Source organism: Denticeps clupeoides, chromosome 9, assembly GCF_900700375.1.
Source record: "Denticeps clupeoides chromosome 9, fDenClu1.1, whole genome shotgun sequence".
Classification (NCBI taxonomy): domain Eukaryota; kingdom Metazoa; phylum Chordata; class Actinopteri; order Clupeiformes; family Denticipitidae; genus Denticeps; species Denticeps clupeoides.
Window position 1 is genome coordinate 7,286,598 of NC_041715.1, and position 8,787 is coordinate 7,295,384.

Sequence of the window (8,787 nt, forward strand, 5' to 3'; positions counted from 1 at the left end):
CAAAATTTAAAATCTTCTATTTTATTGTTATTTGCAACATTACAATTATCACTTAGAATTGATGTCTGACATGGTCTATATTGTTAATTATTAATTGTTTACTAATATCAAGATGACCCAGCACTGCATTAGTTACCCGCCTAAAAATTAAGGCTGTTTTTTTATGGTTTTATATTTCTGAAACAAATGTTCAAACATGAAAGCTAAAATCTATTAAAATTTACAGTGTTTTCAACTGCTTAAACTGTTTATTAGCTCTTCTGTTTTATTGTAAATGGTTGTTGACTTCAGAAGGGCGTGTGGGAAAGGAAAGAAAAAACTTAATATATCTTCAATAGTCTGTAAACAGAGCGTATAATGCAATGCAATGATTTATGTTGATCTCGTGGCTCTTCTTAAGCATTTCAGTCACTGAACGGGTAAGACTGAACGTGACAGCTATTGCCTCCCGTAGTATCATATTAGACTCAGCGCAGGCATTCGTGTAGATAAATAAAAGCACTAAATTGTGTGGTCAGGAACGACCCCAGTGGCAGTCGAATGGCCCCCGCACCTCTGCCGCACCGGCACGGCAGGGGGAATTGAGCATGCATTACCCCTTACCTTAGGCGGTGAGAAATCTTTATTCACCATTTTCAGTGCTGCTAAGGCGTATTCGCTTTCAATCCATTAAAGCGTTCCATGCCGGCCTCCTCATCACGCCGCCCGCTTAATTTGACAATGACAAAGAGGTACTTGCAGATTTTAAATTTCATAATTTTAATCTGTCAAATCTGACATTTAATTAGTGGCTTCCTAACCTGTGTCTCCCTCGCTTGTGAAGGGCACCGTTTGTGGCGTGGCACCCAATCTCGCCGGCAAAGGGAGTGGATTAATATATATGTACATTACCAGCTGCTACAAAGACAATACACATAAAAGGGGGCTATTAGTTCTTAATCTAGACAGATGAGGTTAATAATATTTTTCAAGTGTGGCTCCATTAAACGGTGACTGATTAGTACCGGTACTAGGTCCTCTGCGAGCCGCCTGATTGGGGTCCGGGCGGAGGCTTTTGTTCTCTGCTCTGGCGCAGTAGGCAAATCTCATATTTGAGCTGTTAGTCGTGACAATAGGGACAAGCTTAATGAGAATCTGTGCAGATCCCAAAGGGTTTGTCACCAAGACGGCCTCTCCAAAACTGTCCATTAACTCGGTTACGATCGTGCTAATGTGGCCTCCACATGTTCAGGGTTTGTGTTAACAGAAGGGAACCGTGGTGATATAAATGTCGAATATGTGGGGGGAATTCACAACGGGGCCTGAGTGCCCAAGTGTTATTGTACTTTAAATAAGGAGGGTTTTTTTTTCAGATTCTGAAGGTTCCAGTCAGTGCGGTGTGATCAAAAGGAGCTTGTCTAGATGAATTCTCTCTCCTCCTTCACTCATTCTTTTTTGATTTCGAGCTGCCAGGTGTCTGAAAGGTGCTATCGATCCGAGAATCAATACATTCTGAGATGCGAGCCTGACAGCGGGTGTGCAGAAGGGACAGGCTGGGCTGTCCGAGGGTGGCCTTGTAATGAGGGCACCTGTGGGGTCCCTTTAAGAGGTCATGTGGGTATCGCGGCAGCGTCACACCACAGCTACCGCTGTAACATCAGAATGATAACTGATATAATATCTGTCTATTGTCAGTATTTGTACTTATCGATTAATTAAGATGCTCAGCGGTCAGTCCAGGTGTAGAGAAGAGGCCTTCGGAGGGCATGAGGTCGAAGGCCACAATTCTGATATCCAGTTACAGCCCAGAGGGCCATGCAGCTGAAGGCATCCCAGTTCTGGGCTGAAGTGCCTCCTGTCAAGTTTCAGGCCTCTGGAGTCAAGGCAGGAGCTCAGTACCTGGTGGTCTGTGAACAGCGTGGCCAACTAGTGGTCATAACTAGTGTCCCACTTCCAACATCTTTGGAACAATAAAAAGTGAATATACGGCATGACGTGAGGGGAATGCGCCAACGTATTTGACTGACTCAGCCCTTCAAATCTCATAGGCCATAAAAGCTAAAACAGCACCAGGCTTGTTTGAAATTTTCTTGAACGCAACGACCTGCAGAGGTGAGCCAGCGTGTGATTTAGATTCATTCAGCAAATCGGGCTGCCGTGGTTTTATTTTCTGGTGCTTGATGGCCAATAGACTGCCTAATCAGCCCCATACAACAGGCTCTTCGCATACCGTAGGGAAAGCTGAACTCCAGACCTAATGGATGAAGCAGAGTCCGTGGTGTGCCTCCTAAAACAAATGTTAGGTTTAGCGCAAAGGGAGGACAATCATTCTTTCCCTCCACGCATGTTATGACCATCACGAGTACCCGCTTCTGACAGACCTGTCTCGCTCATGCTCTGATACATAACACCCAAAAGTGTGGGAGAAGACAGAGTGCAGATAAAAAACCCATCTGGGACTGACAGTTAATACAAGTGGGAGAGAGGGATGTTGTCCACATGTGGAGCAGAGATGAAGCCATGGGTGGATGAGCGTTGGCAAGCGCTCATAAACGTAGATAATGGAAGGGGGGAAGAAAGAGGAGTGGAGGGAGAGGGGAGGGGGCAACAGATTTATACCTGCTCGGCGTGTATAAATCACACGCAGGGCCTAATTGATAATTGATAACGGGCTAATTTCCTGCAGAGGAGGCCCGTAACTCACTCTGGGTTCCCCGGAGCAATAATCGAGTTCGCAGTCACATCTGAGGGGCTGAGGCAGATCCCGGCCAGCCTGCTGCAGCTCATTTTGCTGCACGATCCCACTGGTGTAAAATTCTGGACTGGAGATGTGTGTGTCTTCAATTTTCTAGATTACGTGTCGCAATGATGTCTGCGTGTGTGTGTGTGTGTACTTTTTTCTTACCTTGTTGGAGCCAAATGGCTTTACAAGGTTATAAGAGAGGAACCTCTTGCTGGTTACCAGATTCTAAAAACCCATTTGTTGGGTGTATAAGATTAAGTTTGGCATTAGGTATTGTGGCAGTGATATGAGGGACAAAATAGCACAAGGGCCAAATCAAAACCAAAAGTAGAACCAGGATATATGTACAAGCTAAAAAAATTCCTTTAATATGGGGAGAAAATAGTAGACAGAAGATGAATGAGAAGAGTTTATATCCATCCAAAAACAGGTAGATACAAATAGGGAAATGATTAGGACAACAGAATAAACTTGTGAACACAAGGATCAAAAGGTCACAGGGTGTGTCAAAGTTGACCAACGTGGTGTGGTCAGGGAATGAATGGGGTGGTCAGGGACCCCATTCATTTTCCTGTCATTTTTTTCCAGCAGCGTATATTTATTTACTTGTTACTTTAGTCTTCGTAAGGGTCTCCAGATGTCCCCAATTTGAAGATGAACATACTGATCTGCACAGAATTTTCTGGGATTTTGGGCCAGCAGTTGTTAAATGTTGTAACTGATGCTGCCTTGGCTGCTTAAATCCATCCCTCTTCGACATCTGTATTTCAAGTTCAAGGTCAGGGCTGAGGACCAGACCGATCTTGTACATAGAACAGTACATAGAACTCCAGCACTTTCACCTCCAATTTGCATATTGGTTCATTGTATACTTGCAACATTTGCAATACTGTGGTCTGCAGTAGTCGCAAAAAGCATTTCACTGCATATCATATCGTGTATGACTGTGTATGTGACAAATAAAATTTGAATTTGGATTTGAATTTGATCTAACCAGACCAATGGCAGTTTGTGGTCTTCCCTCCTTTTGCAAGTAGCAGAATGAAGGTGTGTTTAACTTAGGTGAACACAAGCTACTTTATATTTATGATTTTACTTGACAACCATGCCCACCTGTAATTGTATACAAATAATGAATATATGCTATTGTATATTTCTTGGTGAGATTATGACACAAATATATGTGAGTTTATTATACATGACTAATGCAGTAACTATACATATATCACATGATTGCCATTGTTTTCCTGGGTCCCACACACCACCAAACCACCAGAGTGAAGAGGGTATGGGCATAAATAGCTCATTACAGAGCCCATTATCCATTAATTAACATGATTAAAACCTATAATTACGATGATGCCTCCTGTTTCGTTTCGCCCCTTTCCACTCCACTACTGAATTTTGAGAGTGTGTGTATGGGACATGAAAAGATGAGCACATCAAAGCCCTAGTTTGAATTTGTTGTGGATTTGCAGGTGTAGATCCCGCTGTGTTGGGGATCACCCCATCCACGGCGCACCTGTAATTCTCCCCACCGTCACACAGTCAACACCGCTGTTGGAAACAAACCACTCATTAGAGCCCGAGAGTCGGACCTGGAGGCCCTAATTAGATCCTGATCTGGAACCTTATTAAATAGCATTCAGAAGCCTACTTGTAGTAAACTTGAAAATATCTGAAAGATGACACTGTATGATTCTGTAAGGTGAAGAAAGCTGAAAAAAGCAGTCTGGGTGGCTTCTGTATGGACCAAAGGATGTTAAATTGTCAAAAATTATTTGCCATGAGATTTATGAACGTGCTACTCATCGTTTTTCAGAGACTGTGCAGTGGTCTAATATTACACAAACTACAGAATATTATTGCTTTTCTTTTTTTTAAACAACATTTTTTATTTGTGCAGGGCAACAAATAAACACAGAATATTAAAGAGAGGAGCTAAACATTTTTAGCCCCAATATTCCCACATTGTGGTATTTACATATAACTTCAATTTTTTCCCCAAATGTAATAGCCCGCTTGAACGGGATTAAAAATGTATAATAGCAGTTGATCAATTTAAAACTTTAGACTGAAAAAAAAAAAGAATAAAAAAATACAAACTTTTTAATTGTGGTTTTTGAAACCCAAATATATTAAAAATGCATAATGTATTTCTTGCAGCCTTCGAAATGTGAGCTCTTAGCTGCCATAATGTAATATTTATCATGCATATTCAAATGTCTGAACAATGCACCTTGCTCACGCATTAGTGTGATAATTTGTACACAATTTGCTTAATGTGTCCAGGGAAAGGGAAACATTACTCATTTTTTTCATTATTTTCACATAAGGAACAAACGTTTCTAAAACAGAGGAGTGAATCAATGAATTACAAAAATGTGCAAACCTTCATGAAGATATTATTGGAGTTAAAAACATATTTGTAATACATTTACTGCTCTGGATTTGTCCCCAGCATTGCGGAGATGAGATGTATTGCAACATAATATTTATGTAATTACTGTGGTGCTTTATCATTTGGCAATGGGGCATCAGCTGTTATGAAAAATGAGTCTGTGGATGCGCCAATGCATGACTGGATATTTCATTTATGCTGGTGTGTCTATGGAAAACAATATCCGACTTGCATATTGTTTTTCGCTTAAGTTCTTCTGAATGACATTTAATATAGCAGAATCATAAAAGAGATATGCTAAGTATTAGACTATATTAGTACCCTTGTTGTAGTTGTACTAACACACACACACACACACACACACACACACACACACACACATTACCAGTCTGCGGAGATGTGGCTTCTGTCACCTTTTCCACAGTGAGGGTGTGTGTATGTGTGTCTGGGCGTGGAGTCAGCAGCCTCCCCCCACCTCTGATTTAATCTGCAGCTCCCGGTAGGATTATTAGGATTCTAATTCAATCGGAATTTCAGGAACTTGTTTGCTTGGATACCTGTCATGTGGCATCAGCTTGTCATATTAGTGGTGATCGTTCCCTGAACCTAATCTACTTTAAACAATTTTATTGGGTAGTGCTCTATAAATCATTTCATAATGGGCCTGCCACGATCTGGCCTAGGTAAGTAAACAAATCAGGTTTGTTTTTTGTTAGGCAGCAATGAACTTGGCTTTATCAGCTTCGTATCGATTCGCACACACCGCAAGGTCAAAATTTCTCCGGCTCCTCAATAATGTAAGTAGAGGTCAGCACTTAGCAATTAGAATATTTTCAAATGTGCAGATTGGTCCGTGATGGCGCTGCTATGACACAATGCCATGGAAGAGTCAAATGAGCGTTGGCCGCCAGATGACTGCCTGTTAAAAAAATAATAATACAAATCTGGTTGAAAAGTGCACTTTTTTGTGTTCTTAGGAAATGTATTATATAGGGCAAACACAAAAACATGTTACGCAGCAATGTGTTTCCCCCAGATGTAGCTTAAAAGAAATTCATTGTAAACGGCAGTTTCATTATGTTAATTAAAGCTGAGCGCTGTTAACGTTTAATAACATTGATTTAGTTCCAGGGTCTGTGGTTTGCAGTTTGGCTCTTCCGTGGGAGCTCTTAAATTTTAAATAAGTCAGATATCACTGCATTTATTGTTTGCAGAGGAATATAAAAGGGAACACTTTTGAATGAAAATCCTATTTGGAATTCCTTTAGGGCCCCACGGTTAAATTATTTCAATATAGCCTCTATAATTTTGTAATTATTACATTTTATAATTTTGATAGTTTTAGACTTTGCATTTTTAATAACCATGCATAGAGCTCTAAATGTTAAACTCAAATACATTGCATTGAAGCATTTAATCTGCATTGTGTTACACGGAATTCATAATCTAAACTTCAAATGTATTTGTCTATTTTTTTAGATTAAAAGATATTTAAAGAGGCCGATTCTTAGATAAAAAAAAAAATGGACGTGCTGGACATCCAAGCACTACAGGAAGAAAAATGTGAGGGACCAGAGAAGTGTGTCAAAGCTCAGAGATGTCATGGGATCTTTTCACACCAATATATCTCCCTAATGCAAGCAATTTCCTGGAGCTTTGGACCCAGCTAGGGGCTTGCCCCTATGGGCGCCACTTTGAATGAATTCTAATGTTTGCCAATAACGTTGAGATTAGTCACCTCTCGGGCAGCGACTCGGCTCCGCGTTGGGACTCCTTCATGGGCTCTTAACCCCCGGATTTCATCTGGGAGCTGTCCCTGCGTTCCCCTGTTCCTCTGTGATGCACCCAGGGTTTCAGAAACAAAGAACGTTAAGCGTGGAGGCGTTGGGAGAAACGCGCCCAGGTGAACACAAGGCTCGGGCGCTGGTTACCTGCAGATTGCTGTACGGCGGCGGCGGTGATGCAGATGACATTTCTCCAACAGAGGTGTCAAGCACGTGTCACCCCCCCGTTTTTTTATTTATTTATCTGAGGAGGCTCTTTTCTCCGCTCAGTCGCGATCCGAGCCAAATGTTTGCTGACACCTGCGGGCTAATCTTCTCAATTACCGTATCCACTGTTTTACGTCTGATATGCTCTTTTCCTTTTAATTCATCCCAAATATGTGCTTGCCACTGACAATGGGAGGTAAACAAGGGACGGTGAGGTTCTGGAAAATTCTCAGGAGGTTTGCGGAAGCCACATGTGGGGGAAAAAAAAATCTCTCTCTCTCACACGCAACTCTTGACACATCTGCCTCCTTCCCGTCTCCCGGAAAAGTGAGTGACAGCAATTACGGCTCTCTTAGCAGCCGAAGGATGAGCAGGGGAAGCTGAGGGGACGAACTCCACAAACACCATTTACCTCTCACTTTCACTAAAGGCCCTGTTTACGCTCATTTCTCATTCGCGCCTAAACCTCGGTTTGCATTTCATTCAGCCGCGTCGCTTTAACAATCTTCTTTTACAAAGAGTGTCAAAATGTTGGTTTAACCCATATGCCGTATTGAGGAGGATCTGTAGTTACCTCAACAGATAGATGTTGGAGGATAGTGTTACTCTGTGTGTGGTTCTTAACTGATCTTTAATAGAAAGTGGGCCATTAAATGTTGACTATTTATCATATGCCATAAATTGTTTAAAATTAGCCGACATTTAAATTCAAGGCATAACATGTGCACTTTCCAGTGAAAACATTGAAATATTGCAATCGCGACAAAGCATTTTTTTCGTGATAACCAGTATTTTGAAGGAAAGGAAAGCTTTATATTCAAGTCTAATCAGTAATTCATTTGACCCTTTAATGAAGTGCGGAATAATAGATTTTTGGAGACCACAAGAGGGAGATACACTTTAGGCCTTGCATGCTACGTTGCTTCCTTCCAAGGCTTTAATTTACGGTGTTCCAAATATAAAGTGATGCAGAACATTAAACATCTGCTCTGTTACACCTGCCAGCTTGTTGAATTATGTTGCTTAGCAACGATAACAATATGATTATTGATGGAAGTGTATTTGTCTGTTTTGCCGTCCCTATTGCCTCAATTTATAGTAACTCGTATATTCACATATAACAAATTACCCACTTGTTCCCGTGTCATACGTCTGTAATTAACGGAAGACTGTAGAGGAAATGCAATTTCACTTTTTTTTGTTTTGCCTTCTCGAGATAACAACTTATCTACGGACCAATTATTGCAAGACCAATGTTGTCGACGCTACTGTACAGGTACAAGCACGTTTAAAATATATAACCCTTTTACCTTAAACACATTGGTAAAGATGTCTCACGAGGTGTATATCTTTTTAAATTGTCTTATCACCGCCATTCATACTATTTATAAGTTTTAAAAGTTCTAGTCAAAGGTATACAGTCAGCCACACAGCGCCTGCTTTCATTTACGATAATACGTTTGTACTGGGAAAATGCGGGTAAACACGAAGTCTGATTTGAACCAGACTTTTAAAGTGTACAGTTTTCTCCTGCATGCTGTTGTGGATTGTTGGTCATCCTTCATCCTTCGCATGGATCACATGGACGTTTTACAAAACAATGTGTTCAGAATCTATGTTGGATTTGTGTTACGTTGAATGAAATCGCATTCTTTATAGCATGCTTATAGTTA